Below are 20,785 nucleotides of genomic sequence, written 5' to 3' on the forward strand. Positions count from 1 at the left end.
CAAACACCAAAGTGAATCCCACATGCCTAACCTCAACAATTAACACAAAGCCAATTTTATTTCATCTCTAATTCATCTTATTTTCCTGTCCTCTCCACCCTGTCCTTCAAAGTATAATTTTAAAGAAAGCCCAGCTATCATATTTCACACATATATTCAAGGGGAGGTTTTTGAAGTGAATAGAGCACTGTTCTTTCCATAACTTACGTCCATTTTGGAAAAGTTCAGATTGCCCAAATGCTCACTGTCAGAGAGCCATTTCCCCAACCATGACTTTGTTCTCTCAAGTATTATACCTTCCATGTGTAGACTTCCTACATCACTCACTGATCTGTGGCATCACTTTCAGTCTATCTATGAATATTAATGTTGACTTGGCAACTTGATTTAAAAGGTATCCAAAGGAGTCATTATTCTTTATAATTCATCCATTCCTTCATTTCTTGCTCTAGATGCTAGAGGTACAGTGTTGAGCAAATTAGACAAAGAGCCTGCCTTCCAGTGTGTTTGCTAGAGTTGAGATCAAGAGACAAGGGCTTACTACCTGGAAGACCCCCCTTTGTATGTGGGCAGTGTGTTCCTGATTCTACCTTAGTTTCCCTCTGGGAAACCTCAAAATAAGCCCATAGTAGTGAATTAAATAAATATGTAAAACAATGATAAACTGGTTTTGTGATTGTTATTGTCATTTTTAGAGCACACACTTGTATGGGAATTAACAAGTTTTGTGTGTGTCTATTTCCACCTCCCCTCTACTCCCAAATCTCACCCCCACCCTGCAGATTGCTCCAGGCAGGTCTGGGAAAATGTGAATGACCACATTTTCATCTCAAAATAAAGTACAAATTGTTTTTAAAGCTCTATGTCCAAAATCCAAGGTTCTGAAAATGAGATTTCTGAATAATTAGATGATGTGATGATGGCAATCAGAAAATATGTATAAATCTCTGCACAAAATTACTGTATAATTTAGTAGCTATCATATATTATCTTAAAACGAATAATGATTATGCAAACTTAGCTCCTTTATAGATCAATCTCTAATTTAAAAACTGCTGTTTAGAGCTATAAAAGATATCATTGTTTCTTGCAACATCAAATGATACCTAATTCAAATTCCTTTGAAAGCCGTATGTAGAACTTTGAGCTTTTGCTGTTTCAGAACTGACTTTCTTTCTTGAGAGGTACTTGATAAAAATAAACTCACATTTAATCACACAGTACGTACCTGTAATGAAAAAACATAATGAGCAGTCACATAAAAGCTTTCTTTTTAAATTTAAATTTAACTAGTTTTAACTATTTATTTTTATTTCCCCAATCAAAAAAATAAATTGTAATTTACATGCTCTGATATAAAGCACTTTCTGTCATTTCTCCTTTGGGAACTGAGAATATAAATGGTTTCTAATTTTGAAGATTCAAAAGATTGAATAGCTGGATGAATTATAACTTAAAATTCCCATTAATTTATTTTCAAATGAGGAAAACCCACAACTTTAAGAAACCGATTATTATGGGGAAAAAAGGCCTTGATTTGTAATTGCACCCAAATATGAAAACCTACATTTTGTAAGCATAAAGATTACATTCTCTTCAAAAGATTTGCAAATTCTCATAGGCACATAACTTAGAGAATGAGAGAATTGTAATTTGAAAAATTACAGATTTCATTGTTTTTGATGTGTGAAACCTATAAACAAATATCAGGAGATTGTATTGCAAAACTGAAAATCCCTTGTTTAGTTTTGTAAAGGACAGTGCCCTATGTGGCTTACAACCCTGACTTAAAAGAAAAATGCAGAGTAATGCAAAAGACACTCTAATCACTGCATCTAATTACAAAGAAGAATAGCTCAGTAAAAATTTTAAGTATCTTTGGGCAGGCGTGTGGTCTCGTGGTCAGAGCATGGGATTTCAAGTCAGTAGTCTAAATTTCTATTTTAAACACCACTTCTAAATTTCTCCATGACTTTGGACATGACATTAACTTTATTTTTAAATGAGAACTTGAGATCTGTTCTCGATAATTACAAAGCAGTTTTGAAATCCTTTAATAGAGGTATAAATCTAATACTGTAAAAAAATTAACAGAGGGACAGGTGCTTTCTTGACTTCTTGATGAAAAAAAAATAAAAGACTTACTTGACAAAAAGAAAAGGTAAGGTAAGTTAAAATGAATTCAGAAGATGTTTCTTTACCATTTGCCCTACACAGTAACATTGCTATACCCATGTGTTATTTCAAAGTCAGTTCAGGACATTATTTAACAATCAACTCACCGATATGGTGACTAATTTTGATAGCTTTCCTCTAAATTGCTCCTTTGCTTTTATAGAAATGGTAGTCCTCAGTGGAGCCAACGCTGCTCTTTTCATACTAATTGTTATTGTCACTCTAAGGAACTTGAACTCCACAGTGATGTGCCTGCTTTGTTTTTGTTTATGTGTAGTGTTTTTTAAGTGTTCCTCCAAGTGCAGTAAGTACAGACAAATTACCATGTAAGTTTTCTTTAAACTATTGCTAGATTTCTAGGGATAAATGTAGGTGATGCAAATTCTAACATACCTCTATAAATCAATTACCACAGTAATTGTCATTGGGAATAATTAATATTTGAATTCAAGGAATGTGACCTGATTTATAGAACTCTTTCCTCCCTCCCTCCCTCTCTTCCTTCCTTCCTTCCTTCCTTCCTTCCTTCCTTCCTTCCTTCCTTCCTTCCTTCCTTCCTTCCTTTCTCTTTCTCTCTTTCTCTCTCTCTCTTTCTTTCTTTCAACAGAGTTTCCGTACTCTACAGATTTTTTTGGAGTGTGATAATCTTGTATGATTTTTAGTCCTAGTTTAGCTACTGAATATGCTTTATTGTTGAAAGAATCCACCCAAATTTGCTAAAATATACAGTATACAAACTAGAAACAAAGAGTAAATTCAGGAATCGCATAGTAATATTAATACAGCAGACAATGGGGTTATACAAAATTTGACCAAAATCTCAGTCTCCACACAAACCCTCATCATGCCTGATCTATTGCACACTTTCCAGGCAAAAGGTGATCTTTAAAAACAGTAATTCATCAAGATAATGCTGCGTGAAAGGAAATGGAGACCATTATAAGGCAAAGTAAAACAGCTTAAGGACAGATCTTGTTGTATGTTTCCCTAATTAGAAACGCAGTGTATGAATGCCTTGCTAAAGTACTTAAAGCACTATTACATGGTCCAAAGCTCAGGTGAGAAATCACTGAGTTAAAGGATCGAATTCGGAAAGGGTCAGTTTGGTCTTCTGGCATTATTTAGAGGCAAATTATAAACTGAACTTTCACTCAATTTGTCCTCTAGGGAAGATTTTAAAATGGAATCTTTGTGAGGTGGTTTGCAGTAGCCCTAATAGCTTCAGAGACTGCCTCTAGATTCCTTGGTGAATTTATGTGAAATAAAAAAGGCAGGAAATCCAACTTATTAAGTTCATGAAATTAAAGTTATAACTATATATTTTTAGAAACCTGAACATTTAGAAAAATATAGGTAGTATTTTTTTCTGTATGCAGCAGTTTAATCCTGCATTTATTTCACTAAATTACACCACTCAATTTCCTGTTTAGGTCTGTTCAATGCATCTTACATTCAAAAATAGTGACAAGAAAGAGAGGAACACTTTAAAACTGGTTATCTAGTTATGAAACACTAAATTTTCCTTTTTTTTTTTTAACAAAACCCTGTTTGATTCTTCATTGTCTCTTTGGGTTCCCAAATCTAACCCTTCTTTACTTCCCCCAACCCCTAAACATATAATGGAAATAGATTAGAGACAACAGCCGCCCCTACACCTGTAATGCTGTCCCTCTGAGAAGGAAAAGAAGGAGAAAATATTTAAAACCTGGGAATACATTCTGTCACAACAGAACAAGGTACAGTAGTTCAACTTCTAGAACAGGGAATGTAGAATTTTTCACCTTCATTCTTCAGAAGACATTTTTTTCTAAGTATCTATTATAATAACAAACTGCAGTTCCATGATTACTTTTGTTGATGCTTGAACTTCCTCCAAGAGTTCATATTTCCTCACATTAGCCCCAGTTTTATTCAGTATTACAACGTAATTTTTGCATTCCAATCCTAAATCTGCTGGAGTACTTTATACAGACATGGGACATTTAACTTGCTGCAATAGAGTCAGAGACCTGGTTGGAAATGTTGAAAAAAAAGAGTCCCTCCGTTGTCTTAATGTATTACTCATCCTGTAATGCTTTAATTTTATTTTTGACATAGCAAAACTGTCTCTAAAATGTTACCATGGAACCAGAAATAATTATTTTAGTAATGGACCTATGTTCTTTTAATCTTCTTTAGTTTATTTTAACTTTAAAAAATTTTTGCTTTTTTAAAATTTTAAATAAGAACAGGCGAGTCACAGTGGCTCATGCCTGTAATCCTGGCACTTTGGGAGGCCGAGGCAGACAGATCACTTGAGCCTAGCAGTTTGAGACCAGCCTGGGAAACATGGTAAAACCTCCTCTGTACAAAAAATACAAAAAGTAGCTGGGCGTGGTGGCGCCTCAGCTACTCAGAAGGCTAAGGCAGGAAGATATTTTGAGCCCGGGAGGTGAAGGTTTCAGTGAACTATGATCATGCTACTGCACCCCAGCCTTGGTGACAAAGTGAGACTCTGTCTCTAAAATATATTTATATTTTATTTATTTATACGTGCATTTTCTACTGAGAGGTGGGTCAGTATCCTTAACCCCCACACCATTCAAGGGTCAACTGTATTTCTCTGAAACTGTTGCTCCAAGGTACTATCTCATTTATATACATTAATTACAATTTTTAACCAAAGTAATTTCTATTTTCCTTTTCTTTTTTTTTTTTTTTTTTTTTTTTTGAGACAGAGTCTCACTCTGTCCCCCAGGCTGGAGTGCAGTGGCGTGATCTCGGCTCACTGCAAGCTCTGCCTCCTGGGTTTAGGCCATTCTCCTGCCTCAGCCTCCCGAATAGCTGGGACTACAGGTGTCCGCCACCACGTCTGGCTAATTTTTTGTATTTTTAGTAGAGACGGAGTTTCACCGTGTTAGCCAGGATGGCCTCAATCTCCTGACCTTGTGAACCGCCTGCCTCGGCCTCCCAAAGTGCTGAGATTACAGGTGTGAGCCACCGCAACTGACCTAATTTCTGTTTTCATAGAAAATTGGGGAGTGGGAGGGAAAGGAGGTGGACAACCATGTTACACACCAGCATCCTTGCAGTCCTGCAGAGTTCATGAAAACATTTAACACAACTTTCTATAGCCATACTTTATACAAATTTCCAAGGTGGCAAAAATGAACACAGTAAGAAACCCCAAGTTTGTCTCTCTGTAGCATATAAAAATAAGAAGCAAAAGCACAATCTTACAAGTATGCTTAGTAGGTGCTATTCATTTCTCTATCAGCCAGGAAGGATATTGGTTTTGAGGCTGATGTACTTATCAAGGACAGTAACTGCCATGGCTTCCAGTGCTTTGATGAAACCTCAGATGTGTGACCTTCTGGCCAAACAGCTGCAGTTTCATATTGTTGGAGCATTGTATTCCTGGGGTTGTGGCTCTCTATAAGTTTGCTGTGGTTGAACCAAGAAAGGAAACATGTGCAGATTTCTACAAAAATTATGATTCCATGAAAGATTTTAAGAAGATGAAGAAGGCTGGTATCTTTCATAATACAAAATGATTCTGGAATACGAAAAATTTCTTTGAATTAAATTACCTAGAAGTTTGTCACTGACTTGTGCTCCTGAACTATGAAACATGACTATGTGGGCTAAGAAATAATTTCTTTCTTGATAAATAAACAATTAACAAGTAAAAAAAATAGATACTTAATAATCAATGTTATAGTATTCAATCTTACTTACAAATTATCTAGGCAGTCAATGAATAGCCATTAATTCAATTTAACATCAGCCTAAGGTTTTAAGTTATCAATTGATCTTGGAAATTAGCTCCAAGTTGGCATACTATGAAACATAATCACTGCTAAAATAAAATTTTGTTAGAGCAATGAATCAATTTGGTTAAATACATATATATTTTTTATAACTTTAAATATTAAGTAGAAGTAGTGCTACCTTATTTGATCAGTAAACCTGTACAAGTTTAGAAAGAATACACCCAAGTAGAATAAAAATTGATGCTTATATTGTACTTAACACTGATAAATCATAGAAGATAGCTGTTTTTTATTAAACCAAAAATATTAAACTTGCCTTGTTTAGCAAAGACTTACCTAAATTATGTGAATTTGACTTGGTGTTTTTTTTTTTTTTTTTTTTTTTGAGACAGAGTTTTGCTCTTATTACCCAGGCTGGAGTGCAGTAGCACAATCTCGGCTCACTGCAACCTCCGCCTCCTGGGTTCAAGCGATTCTCCTGCCTCAGCCTCCTGAGTAGCTGAGATTACAGGCACATACAATCATGCCTGGCTAATTTTTATATTTTTAGTAAAGACGGGGTTTCACCATGTTGGCCAGGATGGTCTCCATCTCTTGACCTCATGATCCGCCTGCCTTGGCCTCCTAAAGTGCGGGATTACAGGTGTGAGCCACTGCGCCCAGCCAAATGTGACTTCCTAAAACATTTCCTAGTTAGTTGCATTAAAAAATACTTCTTAAATCTAGCATACTAAAAGTATTAGAAGTTCAATTTCTTTATTTTCTGGAATTTTAGGAATATTCGATTTCTATAAGAACTTAGTTATTTCTATAAGCCAGTCAGAATAGAGCTCCTTACAGAGATTTTATTTTTATTTTATTGTTTTAAAGAGATGAGGTCTTACAAAAATCATGACAGAGAAATCTAACATAGCTGACTCTATCTTGCTTCTAAGCTCACAAGCTAACTGTCCTTGCTCATTTCGGGGCATTGGCCAAGCTAACTATGGGAATAATTCAGTTTACAGTTTAAGTTTAAAACAAAGGTGATAACAGTCTTTTACCAAGACTAACCCTTTTGGCTGGGTGTAGTGTCTCACACCTGTAATCCCAGCACTTTGGGAGGCTGAGGTGGGAGGTTCTCTTGAGCCCAGGAATTTGAGACCAGCCTGGGCAACATGGCAAGACCCTGTCTCTACCTGAAAATAATAATAATAATAATAATAATAATAACAACAACAATAATAAAAAAGAAAGTAACCCCCTCCTTGCTTGGAGACCAAAATTGCCTTTGTAAAACTAAAATTAGCCACAGGTTAGAATTACGGTAGAGGCCTGAATTCTGTTAGGATGTAGGCATAGTTAAATTCCAACCAGACATTGTTTCCTCTGCTAAGATGTATGTACAGTTTTACTTTAACAAGGCATTGTTTCATAATTTGTCTTTTCATAACTGCTTACTGCTCAGGAGTCATGTAGCTGGAGGTCACAAGATTTGTAACTTCCCTAATTATTCCTATAGATAACATCACTAAGGTAAAACCTAAGATTGGTGTTTGAGCCCCCCTAGCCCCCTTCCTGCCAAACAATCCTTGAAAAACCCTAGCCCACAAATTCTTAGAGCAAACTTGAAAATTATCTGCCATTCTTTTGTTTGGTTGCCTTATGATAATTAAACTCTTTCTCTGCTGCAACACCACTGTCTCAGTATATTGGCTTTACCTGTGCAGTGGGCAAGAAGAACCCATTAGGCTTTAACAGACTCAGTTTTTCTCATTTAATTTTTGCTCTGGGGTGACTTTAGTTTTGGCTTCTATATGGCCAATAAATTATTTCCCATTGGGAATTTGGTTTTATTGTCAGATTATTTGGTGATCTCTGTAAACAAATTAAAAGTTTATGGAGATCTTGTCTCTGTTGGGTGAGAGGTGACAGAACATCTGGTTTGTTAGTCTTTTCTGTTTGTCTACTCTTATTTCAAATCAATAATTTATACCCACTGGGAAGAAAACAGCACTTTGACATGAACTGGTAAGTTTTAAGCCAGTTTTCAATTTTAAAATTTCAGCCATGGTCACTAGCAGACAGGACAGATCTGCAAACCTATGAATAACAGTCTACAAAGAGCGGCAAAACAACTCAATGACAATGAACAAGGCTAGAATCCAATAGTAACCCAGAAGGGCATGCTAGAGACAAGGCATAGTTTTCCACTGAAACACAAAATGTTTTCTATAATACTGTAGGGGCAAAGGGAATGCTTCTTTGCCCTTAAAAGATCTGCTTAAAAATGAACTGACAAAAGGCAGATTGATGGGAGAAAAGGCCTACAAATTTATTAATGTTCACATGGAGGAGAACCACAGAGTAATTACCCCATATTTCCAGTGGAACCCAAATACTTATATAGCCTTATTTTAGAGGAGAGAGGGAAGATGGGGAATATAGGAAATTCTGTTGAGGGATGATAACTGATTACTAGGGAGAATGAGTGATCTAGGAGGAGAGATTAACTTGAGAGACAGGCATTATCTTATGAAAAAATGTGTTCAGGTGTGGTTACATTCTTGGTCTTCTTTTGGCAATAAAGAAATAATGGGGAGAGAAAGAAAAAAACATTGTTCTCCTTAGTGAGTCCCTCTGATCTTCACGTAGATAGGAGAAAATTCTCTTCCAGAGTCTGTTGATTTCGAAGGCCCTTTAATCCAAAATACTCATCATACCAGGGTGCCATATTTTGGGATAAAGTTCCCTGTGCTCCTGCAATATTTATATTTTTTATTGTAATTAATGTATTGAGAAAAAGAAAAATAGTTCAGAGCAGTCTAAGCTATGTCAGGAATGCACAATTTATCAGGCCCAGAGAGAAGAATGGAAGTTCAGTCATTCCAATCCCCACTCCCAAACCCATGCCTGAGGGCATTTGTTTCAAGTCATTTTGTTCCTGACTAGCTGCCTTACCCATTATCTTTACCTTTCTGCTCCTGGAATTTGTAATACCAGGACAATGTAAAGCCAATCAATAGCTTATGTTATTTTAAAGTAAATTCTTGTTAAATAATTTAGGAGGTTTTATTTCTTAAAAACCCCTTGTGGGGTTGGGAATGGTGGATCACACCTGTAATCCCAGCACATTGGGAGACTGAGGCAGGCAGATCACCTGAGGTCAGGTGTTTGAGGCCAACCTGGCCAACATGGTGAAATCCTGTTTCTACTAAAAATACAAAAAAAAAAAAAAAATTAGCCGGGCATGGCGGTGGGCGCCTGTAATCTCAGCTGCTTGGGAGGCTGAAGCAGAAGAATCACTGGAACCCGGGAGACGGAGACTGCAGTGAGCTGAGATTGTGCCACCGCACTCCAGTCTGGGCAACAAGAGTGAAACTCCGTCTTAAAAAATAAACAACTATGGGTATAGAACGTCAGTCATGCTCCTACACCTATGCCTGGGGGCAAGTGTTTAAAGTCATTTTGTTCCTGACTAGCTATAATATGCATATGTAAGAATAAAATGGAGCACGATATTAGACACATTGTATATGCACAGAAAGGATCAGTTCCTTAGCTATCTTATGAGGCAGAGTTAGATCAGTGGCTTAAATTTTTTTTTTTTTAACTTCACTGTGCCTAAGAACAACCCTGGAAGTTATTTTTAAAATGGAGATTCCAGGGCCCCATCTCTTAAATCTGCAAATCCGTGAGTTTGGAGTAGAAAGGCACCAAGGACAACTTTTAATGAAGATGGTCCCTGGACCCAGGTGATGGGGCACCAGGTTGTAATGGATGTGGAGGTAGGAGTTCTCTGCTCTAGTTTGCCTTTCTAAAAGATTTAACAGGCCAGGCGCGGTGGCTCATGCCTGTAATCCCAGCACTTTGGGAGGCCGAGGCAGGCGGATCATGATGTCAGGAGATGGAGACCATCCTGGCTAACATGGTGAAACCCTGTCTCTACTAAATAATACAAAAAAAATTAGCCGGGTGTGAGGACAGGCGCCTGTAGTCCCAGCTACTCGGGAGGCTGAGGCAGGAGAATGGCGTGAACCCAGGAGGTGGAGGTTGCAGTGAGCCGAGTTCACGCCACTGCACTCCAGCCTGGGCGACAGAGTGAGACTCCATCTCAAAAAAAAAAAAAATTAACATATGGTTTAAGGCATGATATTAATATTTTCCTTTCTATATCTTCTTAAGGCACCTGTAAAATGTGGATAATAACTAATTCTTCCTTATCATAAAATACCAAATGAGAATTCAGAGAGCAAATCTATTGCTTTTGTCCCAGGTGAAACTTTTGTAAGTTGTGACCAAGAAAAAGAGAGTCAGAGCTCAAAAAGGAGTAACACCAGGAGAAAATGTTTGGTAAAAGGGATAAATTATGTTTGAGATGAGAAAGGTATGAGCAAACACATTGAAAAGGACTGGAGACAAGCAAAACAAAGATGCAGCAGAAATATGGGGCAGAAAAGCAACCAAATATTATACTAAGTGTCTTGTGTTTACTTTGGGAATCAGGGAATGAACATTTACACACAGAGAAAAGGAATCAAAATGAAAAGCAGCAAAAGGTACAGGGACACAATGAATGAATAAATAGGAGAGGAAAACTGAATGTCAAATGCAGGAAAAGAACAGTAAAGGGGTTCTGGAATTTACATCATGCCTAATTATTCCCTTAAGATCGATGACAAAAGAAAATTCTGCTAAAGGAAAAACACTAAACAATTTCTGAAGGGAAGAGCACAGAACCCAGAACCTAAAGGGCAATTCACAGTTGGGAAATTTTTCTTTTAAGTCAGCAAATGCCCACACAAGGATTTGGTTGAAGGGAATTTGATTATAAAGTCACTAGGGATGACTTAAGGCTTTTTCATGGACTCAGATGCCAGGATGAAAGACTGACTTTCAGGAATAGACCAATTTTAAGCAAATTAAAAAAAAAAATATTTGTGAGAGAAGAATATCTTCTGGCTATGAATGCTATTAAGACAGGATATGGGGTTTTTAAATGAATGTGTTATTTACTATATGCTGATAGAGATTACATAAATGCTAAAAATCCTGAAAAACAATTGAATGTGGAAAAATTATAGAAGTATGAAACATCTATAGAAAGTTAATTATCAGTTTGTGCCTGTCCTCTCTATATTTCCCCGTTTTTACCCCCCCCGCCCCCCCCCCGCATTTCAAGCAGGAAGCCATGCTGTGTATTCCCTTTGTCAGGAGAGTTGTGTAGCTGTTTAGTTTAGTTTAAAAGCAAAAGTCAGTTATATTCAACAAGCTCTTTCTATCTTTTGTAAAAGCCAAAATTCATCTAAGATATTGAAGAAGGAAATTTTCCCTGATCCCCTCACAGGCAGGAACTGCAGTATGGGCTCTGGAGCTAGCCAGCCACTTTGGTGTTCGCAGGGGCAAACTCCACTAACTTGAACTGCCAGGGGTTGTGCTCAACCCTTCGAAGGAGGGAGCACACAGGTGAGTGGGTGCAGGAGCTGGGGTGAGTGTTTTTGAGCACCAGCAGGAGCAAAACTCCATGTGGTTCCCGAAGCAGCATCCAGGCAGGGAGTACTGGCGACCCCTGAAGCCCCAGGAGTGTTACAGTCAGCTCTCTGTTACCTCTGCCATCTGCAGATGGCTTAAGTGTTAACAGCTCAGTGGCCTTCTGCCTTTTTGCATGAGGCAGCTGCTTTCTGCCAGTGAGGGCACAGGGTCAGTGTGACAGCCTTTTGCATCTGCACCCATGGTACCTGAGCTCATGTTCAGCCATCTGGAAAAAATCAGGTTGCATGAATGAATTGAAGGGTGGTGAATGCAGAGGATTTTATTGCCTGTGTAAGTGGCTCTCAGTGGGAAGGGGACCTGGAAAGGGGAAGGAGCAGGAAGGTGATCTTCTCTTCTCTGAAGCCATGCTGTCAAGTTGTCCCTCTGAAGTCAAGCTGCTTTTCTCCAGCAGTCTCTGATTTCCAGCTGCTTCTCCTCTTCTCTGCTCTCTGCTGGTGGAGACTGGGGCTTTTATGGGCACAGGATTGGGGTGGGGCAGGCCATGGGTGGTTTTGGAAAAGGCAACATTTGAGCAGGAAAACAGGAATGCATGTTCACACTTTGGGCCAGGTTCTAGGCTTGAGAGTGGGGCCCTCACCAGGTACCCACCCTCTTCTGCTAAGAATTTCCCTGCCTCCTGTCCCTATCAATATTATGGTAGGTGCCTCCAATGGGGAGGGGGAAAAGACAGCCAGAAAGAAAGGTATCAGCTATGCCAGTGGAGTTTTAAAATGTTCTAAAGGGCTTTCAAAGATGAAAAGGTACTATAGTACTTAACAATTGTGGTGCTTTTAATAATATCCAATATATTCAAGTTGCAAATGTAAAACTAGTTTTTCTTAAACCATTAAACACTACTTTGAAATCTAATGATTTTATTTTATTTTATTTTATTGTGGATTAAAAAAAAATAAAATAGTTCATACTGTAACCAGCAAAGGGGGTCTGGTTGCTCACTGCTTGTAGAAAGAAGCCAAAATAACAAGAGTGAGGCGTGATAAAAAGAGGGTGAATTTTTTTATCCATGCTAACAAGGAAAAGAGTGCCAGAATTCTTTCTAACAACTGGCACTGTCCAGTTTATGGAGGGAACACGGGGATTTTAAAGAGAGGGGTTTGGAATGCAGGATAGGAGGTGTCAAGTGGTGTGACCTGCTCTGATGGCTTGTCTGGAATTATTGTTCCATCTGGTGAAGGGGCTAGCATCGCTGTGGGCCCAATCAGGTTACAAATTAATCTCAGTGGATCTTGCACTCAGTCTTCAGCAGGGAGTGAGTTCTGGCCTTGAAGTAATCTTTTGCTTGGGATAGAATTCTGGAGGTGTCTGATTCATGTCAGGATCCGGCCCCTGAAGCTACTAAAGAAAGATATGACCAGATAAGTGAGCATGGTGTGTGTTAACAAGCATTTGAAATAAATATCATAAGGCATGGGAGCATAAAGTGGGAAAGGGAAGGCAGTGGAGGTTCACGGCACATTCTGAGGCTATATTTCAAGAGGAAGAAATAAACAATTGTAGTTTGTCTTAAAGCTACATCATAAGACTGAGGAGAAAGGAAGAAAGAAAAAAAGTTTTAAAACGTGGTTTGAAGCTAAGCCACTTGGTTACAATACTACAGAAAAATATATGTGTATGTATGTGTGTATACACATATATATAAAATGACACATATAAAATTATATACATTTTATTTTTTTTTTGAGACGGAGTTTCACTAATGTTGCCCAGGCTGGGGTGCAGTGGTATGATCATAGCTCACTGCAACCTCCGCCTCCTGGGTTCAAGTGATTCTCCTGCCTCAGCCTCCCGAGTAGCTGGGATTATAGGCGCCTGCCACCACACCTGGCTAATGTTTTGTATTTTTAGTAGAGATGGGGTTTCACCATGTTGGCCAGGCTGGTCTCAAACTCCGGACCTCAGGTGATCCACCTGCCTTGGCCTCCCAAAGTGCTGGGATTACAGGCGTTAGCCACGGGCCCAGCCCTATAAAACTGTATACATATATGATTTAAAGAATAATACGGTTGCTGGATGTGGTGGCTCATGCTTGTAATTCCAACACCTTGAGAGCCCAAGGCAGGAGGATTGCTTGAGTCCAGGAGTTCAACACCAACTTGAGAAAACAGAAAGAGCCTGTCCTTACAAAAAATAAACAAATGAGCTGGGTGTGGTGGCAAGGGCTTGTAGTCCCAGCTACCTGTGAGGCGGAGGTGGGAAGATCACATGAGCCTGGGAGGTCAAGGCTGCAGTGAGCTGTGATCGCACCACTGCACTCCAGCCTGGGTGACAGAGCGAGACCCTGTCTCAAAACAAAACAAAACAAAACAAAAAATAATAATAGTAAATATCCACGTAGCCACAATCCAGCTTAAAAAGGAACATTGTCTTTCAGATCCTTTGAGCCCCTCCTGATCCCCTTCTCTTCCTCTGCCACTCCTTCCAAAAATAACTACCTATTTTATTTTCATATTTGCAGTTCCTTTGCTTTCCATAATAGGTTTTCTTTTTTTGGTAGAGTGTGCTTAGATCTATCTATAATAGCTTTGTCCACAAATGTATGTGTGTATTCCTAAGCCATATTGTTCAGTTGTCTGCTTTCAAACTTACTTGGTGTCATGTTTTACATTTGTTTGTAATTTGCTTTTTTTCCTCAACATTGTATTTCCAAGACTCAACAAAGTTATTCCATCTGGTTATAGTTAACTTGTTTTTCACTGCCTTATAATATTCCATAATTTGAATACATGATAATTTATATGACTACCCTCCTGTGAGTAGACATTTGGGTTATTTTCAGTTTTTGTTTTGTTTTGTCTTGCTATTGCAAACAAGGCTACTGTAAACATTCTTGCACATATCTCTTAGTGTATACATGTAGGAATCTTTTTAGGGTAAATATCTAGGAGCAGAATCACTGGGTTGTAAGGAATGCCAAATAGTGTTTCAAACAATTCTACTGCTTTACATTCCCTCAAGCAACATGGTCTTCATCTTCCCCAACTTTTTCATCATTAGCAATCTGCTGGAGGATAAAAATCCTTTCACTTATTCTGGATTAATGTTCAATTAATTCATAAGTTCAATATTAAAATTCCTTAAACAGTTAATCCTCCACTTACAAAAAAATTATCTTAACCATTGTAAACTATATTGACAAATTTAAGATTCATGTTTATCTGAGCCACTTCAAACAACTAACAGGGCAGACTTATAATTCAATAAGCAAAATCTAAGATTTATAACTATTATTAGTCTAACGAATGAAAATCATTTATTTGTTAAATCAGGGCTATCTTAAACATTCAAGCACTATTTAAACATTTAATTATCTTACATATTTCAAAATAAAATCTGAAGTCTAGCTTCAAATTAAAATCTGATGTCTAGCATCAAATTGTCTTAAAGTTTCCTAATTTAAACCACAAGCTAATATATCGCATCCTCTTTAACTTTTTAAATACTTAAAATAATAGGCCAGGGGTGTTTGCTCATGACTGTAATCTCAGCACTTTGGGAGGCCAAGGTGGGAGGACCACTTGAGGTTAGAAGTTTAAGATGGTCCTGGGCGACATAGTGAGACTCTGTCTCTATAAAAAATACAAAGATTAGCTGGGTGTATTGGTATATGCCTGTAATCCCAGCTACTTGGGAGGCTGAGGCAGGAGGGTCTTTTGAGCCTGGGAGGTCAAGGCTGCAATGAGCCATGATTATACTACTGCACTCCAGCCTGGGCAACAAAGCAAGAATCTGTCTCAAAAAAAGAAAAAAAATCCACAAATATAACAGCAGTAATTACAACATTTATCACTAAACCTAACCATTATTATTATGAATTTGATTTACTTCATCATTGTAAATTGACTTACCTATGGGGCATATACATACATATATATGTTTATGTATATGTTTCTGTGTGTGTGTGTGTGTGTGTGTGTGTGTGTACATATATATGAGCATGTGTAGGCTACAGATCCCAAACTGCTTTATAGATCACTGGTTAGATATGATACCTCAGTCAAAATTAGATGTTACTTCCAAGACCATTCCATCAAAGAAATACATGAAACCATGGAGTTCTTATTGGGACTTCAGCTTGTTCTATTTATTTTCAAAATTATCTATTGCTTTATAATAAACTCCCCCAAGACTTAGTGTCTTAAAAAAACCATCATTTTATACCTGATGTATTTTGAGTCAGAAATTCAAGCAGAAATCGAATAGGTGATTCTTTTGCTCCATAAGGCTTTAACTAGAAGGTAATTTGGTGGTATTCGGCTGGTGGCTGGGTTGTGCTGGGGAGTCCAAAACAGTGTAACTCATTTGTCTGGTGTCTTCATGTGGACAACAAGGAGGCTGGGCTTAGGTAGTTTCCTTTTCACATACTCTCTCCTGCAGAGTAGTTAAACTCACATGGCTGCTCAGGGATCCAAAAGGGAGCATTTCAGGAAGCCCAATAGAAGCCCTTCAGCTTTTTATGACAGTCTCAGAAATTCCAAAATCTTATTTCAGTGTATTCCATTGATGAAGCAAGTCACTGAATCCAGTCTAGATTAAAGGATTAAGGAATTAGACCCCATTTCTCCATGGGAGGAGTGTCAAAGAATTTGAAGCCATCCTTAATCCACTGCAACTGAGCTCTGCTTGCTATGTCAACTGCTGAGACTATACTCAAGCTGATCCTCTAGAATTTAGTTTCTCAGGAAATGTGTTGCCAACATATTTCAAATTTCACATTTTCTAAAGTTTTACAGTAAATGTTTTTAAAACTTAATTACCTGATTCGGCAAAATAGGAGTCTGTACTTCCCACCAGCTTGCAGCTCATCTCTTAGCGAATTATTAGAGTTAATTATATGCTCCACCACTCTCTCCAATCTGGCCTAGAACACAATTTAAATTTTTCTTTTCATCTGCTTCTCCAGGCACAGTTATAACCATTATATTACATCTTTTATTGGGAAAGGTCAGAAGTTGTCAGATCCCAGAATGTTAGCACCAGAGATGTGGTAAGACAAAAGAGGATACGTAGGGAAGCTGGACTAGAGGCACAGGAACCACCAACTAGCAACATATTTCTATTCCCCAAGCAGGCAGGCAGCAGAGTTATTGGATCTAAAGGACTGGTCAAGGGTTGGTAGCAATGGTTGTTTCAGTAGTAAGCAGTATGAACTGATAATTTATATCTGGATGTCCAAAGGGGGCTCCACAATACATGTGGCTTTTGGACAACGCTGGGAGTCACAATAATGACTGAGAATGGATTACCCTCCACCCTCATTAACTTGAGATTTAGAATTAATTTTAAATTTCCTTTAAAAAAATAACATGGTATTTTTTGCACACCTGAGCTTGTGGAAAAAATTCATGCTGGTCTCAGCTGGAGCCTTAATACTCTGTCAATTCTCTTACTCAATACTCTGCCAATTATTTGGTGAAAATGCCCTATCTCACCCCACCTCTCACCCCAAGTAGCTATTACAAACTTCTACCATTCTCAAGGCCCCTACTCTCAATTGATAGCCCTGTTTCCTTCTTAGCAGGAAACTCAATATCTTGTCTATCTGATGTGGTTTGCTGTGTCCCCACCCAAATCTCATCTTGAGTTGTAGCTCCCATAATTCCCACATTCTGTTGGAGGCACCCTGTGGGAGGTAGTTGAATCATGGAGGTGGGTCTTTCCCATGCTGTTCTTGTGATAGTTCGCATGAGATATGATGTTTTTATAAAGGAGAGTTCCCCTACACAGGCTCTCTTGCCTGCTGCCACGTAAGATGTGACTTTGCTTCTCATTCACCTTCAGCCATGATTATGAGTCATCCCCAGCCACGTGGAACTGTGAGTCAATTAAACCTCTTTCTTTTATAAATTACCCGGTCTTGGGTATGTCTTTATTGGCAGTGTGAGAACAGACAAATACACCGTCTGTTCCCTAAATTTACCTATGCCCATGTGCCTTCTTCCCTAATTAGTACATGCCTTCTTCTTTGAGTTTTACATCAATATATTCAAGCTAAACCCCACAAGAGGCTGAGACAAGAATATAGTAGTGGGAAGAGGATAACCTACCTTAAATAGAAAAGTCAGGAAAGACTTTAGACAGGTACAAATTGAGACCTGAAAAAATAATGACCTAGCCAAAAAAACCAGAAGAGTGAACCAAGCAGAGAAAGGCAAAAGCCCTAAAGCTGCAGAGGTGGTTTGTTCTAGGCAATCAAAGACGAGTATGGCTGAAACACCATGGGTAAAATGGAAAATGGAAAGAGGTGACATTGAAAATATGGATAATACATAGGTCATACAATGTTTAGGTCATGGTAAGAAGTGTGGATTGTATTTTAAGTACATATCACAAGATTTATGGGTTAAGTAATCAGAATTTGGGAGGATGCTGGATTGGTTGACTGAGACAAGGAAGTTTGAAGGTAGTAGGGACAGGTTTAAGGGAAAACAAAGATATCCATTTTAGACATATTGAGTGTCTGTGAGACACCCAAGTGGATATGATATGTCAGTTAAAATTTAAATCTTACATTAGGAATAGTGTTCAAAGTCAGCATGTAAATTAAATGCTTGCATGATACAACTCTACCTAAATAATAGAATATGTGAAAAGAAAAGTTCTGGGCTGGGCATGGTGACTCACGCCTGTAATCCCAGTGCTTTGGGCTTAGGCGGGAGGATCACTTGAGGCCAGGAGTTCAAGACCAGCCTGGGCAACATCCATAGCAACACACTGTCTTTATTTTTAAAAAAATACAAAAATTAGCTGGGCATGAGCCTGGAGTCCTCACTACTCAGGAGGCTAAGGTGGGAGGATCACTTAAGCCCAGGAGTTTCAGGCTGCAGTGAGCTATGATCATGCCACTGCATTCAGCCTGGAATACAGAGTAAGACTCTGTCTCAAAAAAAAGAAAAAAAAAAGATATTCTGAGCTGGAGATATAAATTTTGGACTTATCAGTCTATAGATGGGAGTTAAAAGCACCGCTGATAAAGCTGGGCACAGTGGCTCACACCTGTAATCTCAGCACTTTGGGCAGCTGAGGCGGGCAGATGGCTTGAATCCAGGAGTTTGAGACTAGCCTGGGCAACATGATGAAACCCCGTCTCTACAAAAAATACAAAAAGTAGCCAGGCGTGGTGGTGCATGCTTGTGGTCCCAGCTACTTGGGAGGCTAAGGCAGGACAATACCTGAGACCCGGGAGGTGGAGGTTGCTGTGAGCTATGATCGTAACATTGCATTCCAGCCTGGGCAACACAGATCCTGTCTGAAAAAAACAAACAAACAAAAAACACTGGAAATTAATAAGATTACTTATGAAGAAAATGTATAAAAAATGTATGAAGAAGAATGAGCCTAGAACTGAACTGTAATTTACTTCAGTATTTAGAGAAAAGGTAAAGAAAGATAAACAGACTGAGAAGGAACAGCTAGTGAAGTAGTTGAGAAACCCAGAGACTATGGTTTCCACGATTTCTCTGAAGATAGCCAAGAAAAGTGTTCAAGGAAAAGTCTTTAAGGATTTTAAAAGGTGCTAAGAAGCTGGGCTAAATGAAGACAGAGACGTATCTTTTACATCTAACAGCATGTACATCGTTGATGACTCTCATAAGAGAAGTACCAGTGAAGTGATGAGTATAGTAACCAGTCAGGACTGAGTTGAAGAATTGATAAGAAGTGATAAATAAAGCTAATTTTCCAGAAGTTTTACTGTGAAAAGGTTCAGAGAAATGGTGGTAGCTAGAGGATAATAAATAGTGAAAGGCTTTAAAAAGCATTCTTTTAAAATGTGGATGGGAAAGAGTGGTGATACAGGACAGGGAAGGCGTAACTGAAAAGATGAAGGGCTTGAAGAAAGTAGAAGTAGGATCCAGAACACAAACAGTGGGAGAAGGAACATATTCTTCATCTATTAGGGAAGGAAAGAAAAGATGGCATACATAATGAAGTCTACAAATTTTGATAGTGGGAAGATGAGAGTGCTCCTGTCTGATGAATTCCCTCAAATTAAATATAAAATATTGTCATCAGGTGAGTGGGAAGGAAGGTATAAAATAATTGACTCAAAGTAGAAAACTGCACTTACTTGGTAAATAAAATAATATTTCCAGGTCATGTTGAGTGTCTCAATTGAAGTTTATAATTACGAATTTAATGTGAAACCTCTCCTACAGTGCACACAGAAAAACCTCTCCTCTTATGCACACAGAAAATGTATATATAGTAATTTCAGTTGTAGCACTTTGTATTATCAAATGACAGAAAACCAAATGTTCATCAACAGCAACATTATCTCAATAAATGATACATTTTTTGGGGTACTACTACATATTGAAATACTATGTATCTATTAAAAGAAATAAGTAAATTTGTGATGATAGGGAAAGAATTCTAAGATATATAATTGAGCGAAAAGAACAAAGTTCAGAATAATTCATACCATACTGCTCATGTTTACATTAACAATATAGAGGAGAGAGAAGGGAAATATAAATTTGAGGTCTTTGAGGAAACCAAATAAACCAAAATCTTCCCTGCTAGAGTTCTGAACAACTGAGAAAGGAGACAAAGAAATAAGATAGAAGAAGCCAAATTATCACCTTTATTAAGCAGATACATTAATGAATATACTTTACACATGTGGGCAAAGGAGTTTCCTATTACCAAACCACAGAATTAGCGCATTCACCCACCCACAGTGCAGCACTGCACCAGGGCAGGCCTCTTCCCATCTTGGCACAAGGTCAGAGGATTACAGAGAAATGTATGGGTGTATTACCTACCTGCAAAGAGTAGGTAAAAAGAAGGAATTGAGTTGAGCATGCCCAGTATATTCTTCCCAAATTTTCCAGTCACACAAGTTTCTCTACCTCTCCAAGCAGAATGAATAAAGAAGTAAAGCTAGGTATTAGCAAAAGAGTCATAATAATCACCCACAGAAATTAAGCTAGTCAAATAGGAAGGTAGAATAAAGAAGGGGTTGATTGATAACGAAAATCAGTGGGTTAAGGTATTGAGAGTCTGCATTAAATCAACAAATTGTGGCTATACGAGTTCTACAGAAAAAAAAGCACAAAAGACAAAAGGATATTAGTCAAAAAGTCAAACGTTTCAGCCAAGATTTCAGATATAGTGCAGACTTCAGTTCTGATAAATTTGGGAAATGGCTATGGGAGTGTGCCCAGAGTAAAATGCAAGAAAAGGTGTGGAGGTGAGATCAAGGAACTAAGAAAGCAGGTATAGAATGGGTTATCTGCAAGGAAAAAAATTTAAGCAGCAGGAGCAGAAGGAGGTGAAACGTGAACTGTGAACCAAAAGCTAAAGTCTTCAGTGAATGAAAGGGGAGG

At 38.2% G+C, this 20,785-nt stretch overlaps 1 long non-coding RNA gene across 3 annotated transcripts in view; it reads right to left on the minus strand.

The window, feature by feature from the left end:
• Positions 1–12,308: 12,308 nt before the first annotated feature.
• The window catches only part of LOC105468130 (uncharacterized), a 35,043-nt gene continuing 26,566 nt past the window's right edge, over positions 12,309–20,785 (minus strand). For 2 of the 3 annotated variants that reach the window (XR_979304.3, XR_979303.3), the window contains exons 3-4: positions 16,214–16,317; positions 12,309–12,794 (exon numbers count right to left, since the gene is read on the minus strand). This is a non-coding gene — a long non-coding RNA (uncharacterized lncRNA). Of the gene's footprint in view, positions 12,795–16,213; positions 16,318–18,628; positions 18,706–20,785 lie in introns of all 3 variants that reach the window. The other variant, XR_011609961.1, reaches the window with a different exon arrangement.

Source organism: Macaca nemestrina, chromosome 11 (assembly GCF_043159975.1).
Source record: "Macaca nemestrina isolate mMacNem1 chromosome 11, mMacNem.hap1, whole genome shotgun sequence".
Taxonomy (NCBI): domain Eukaryota; kingdom Metazoa; phylum Chordata; class Mammalia; order Primates; family Cercopithecidae; genus Macaca; species Macaca nemestrina.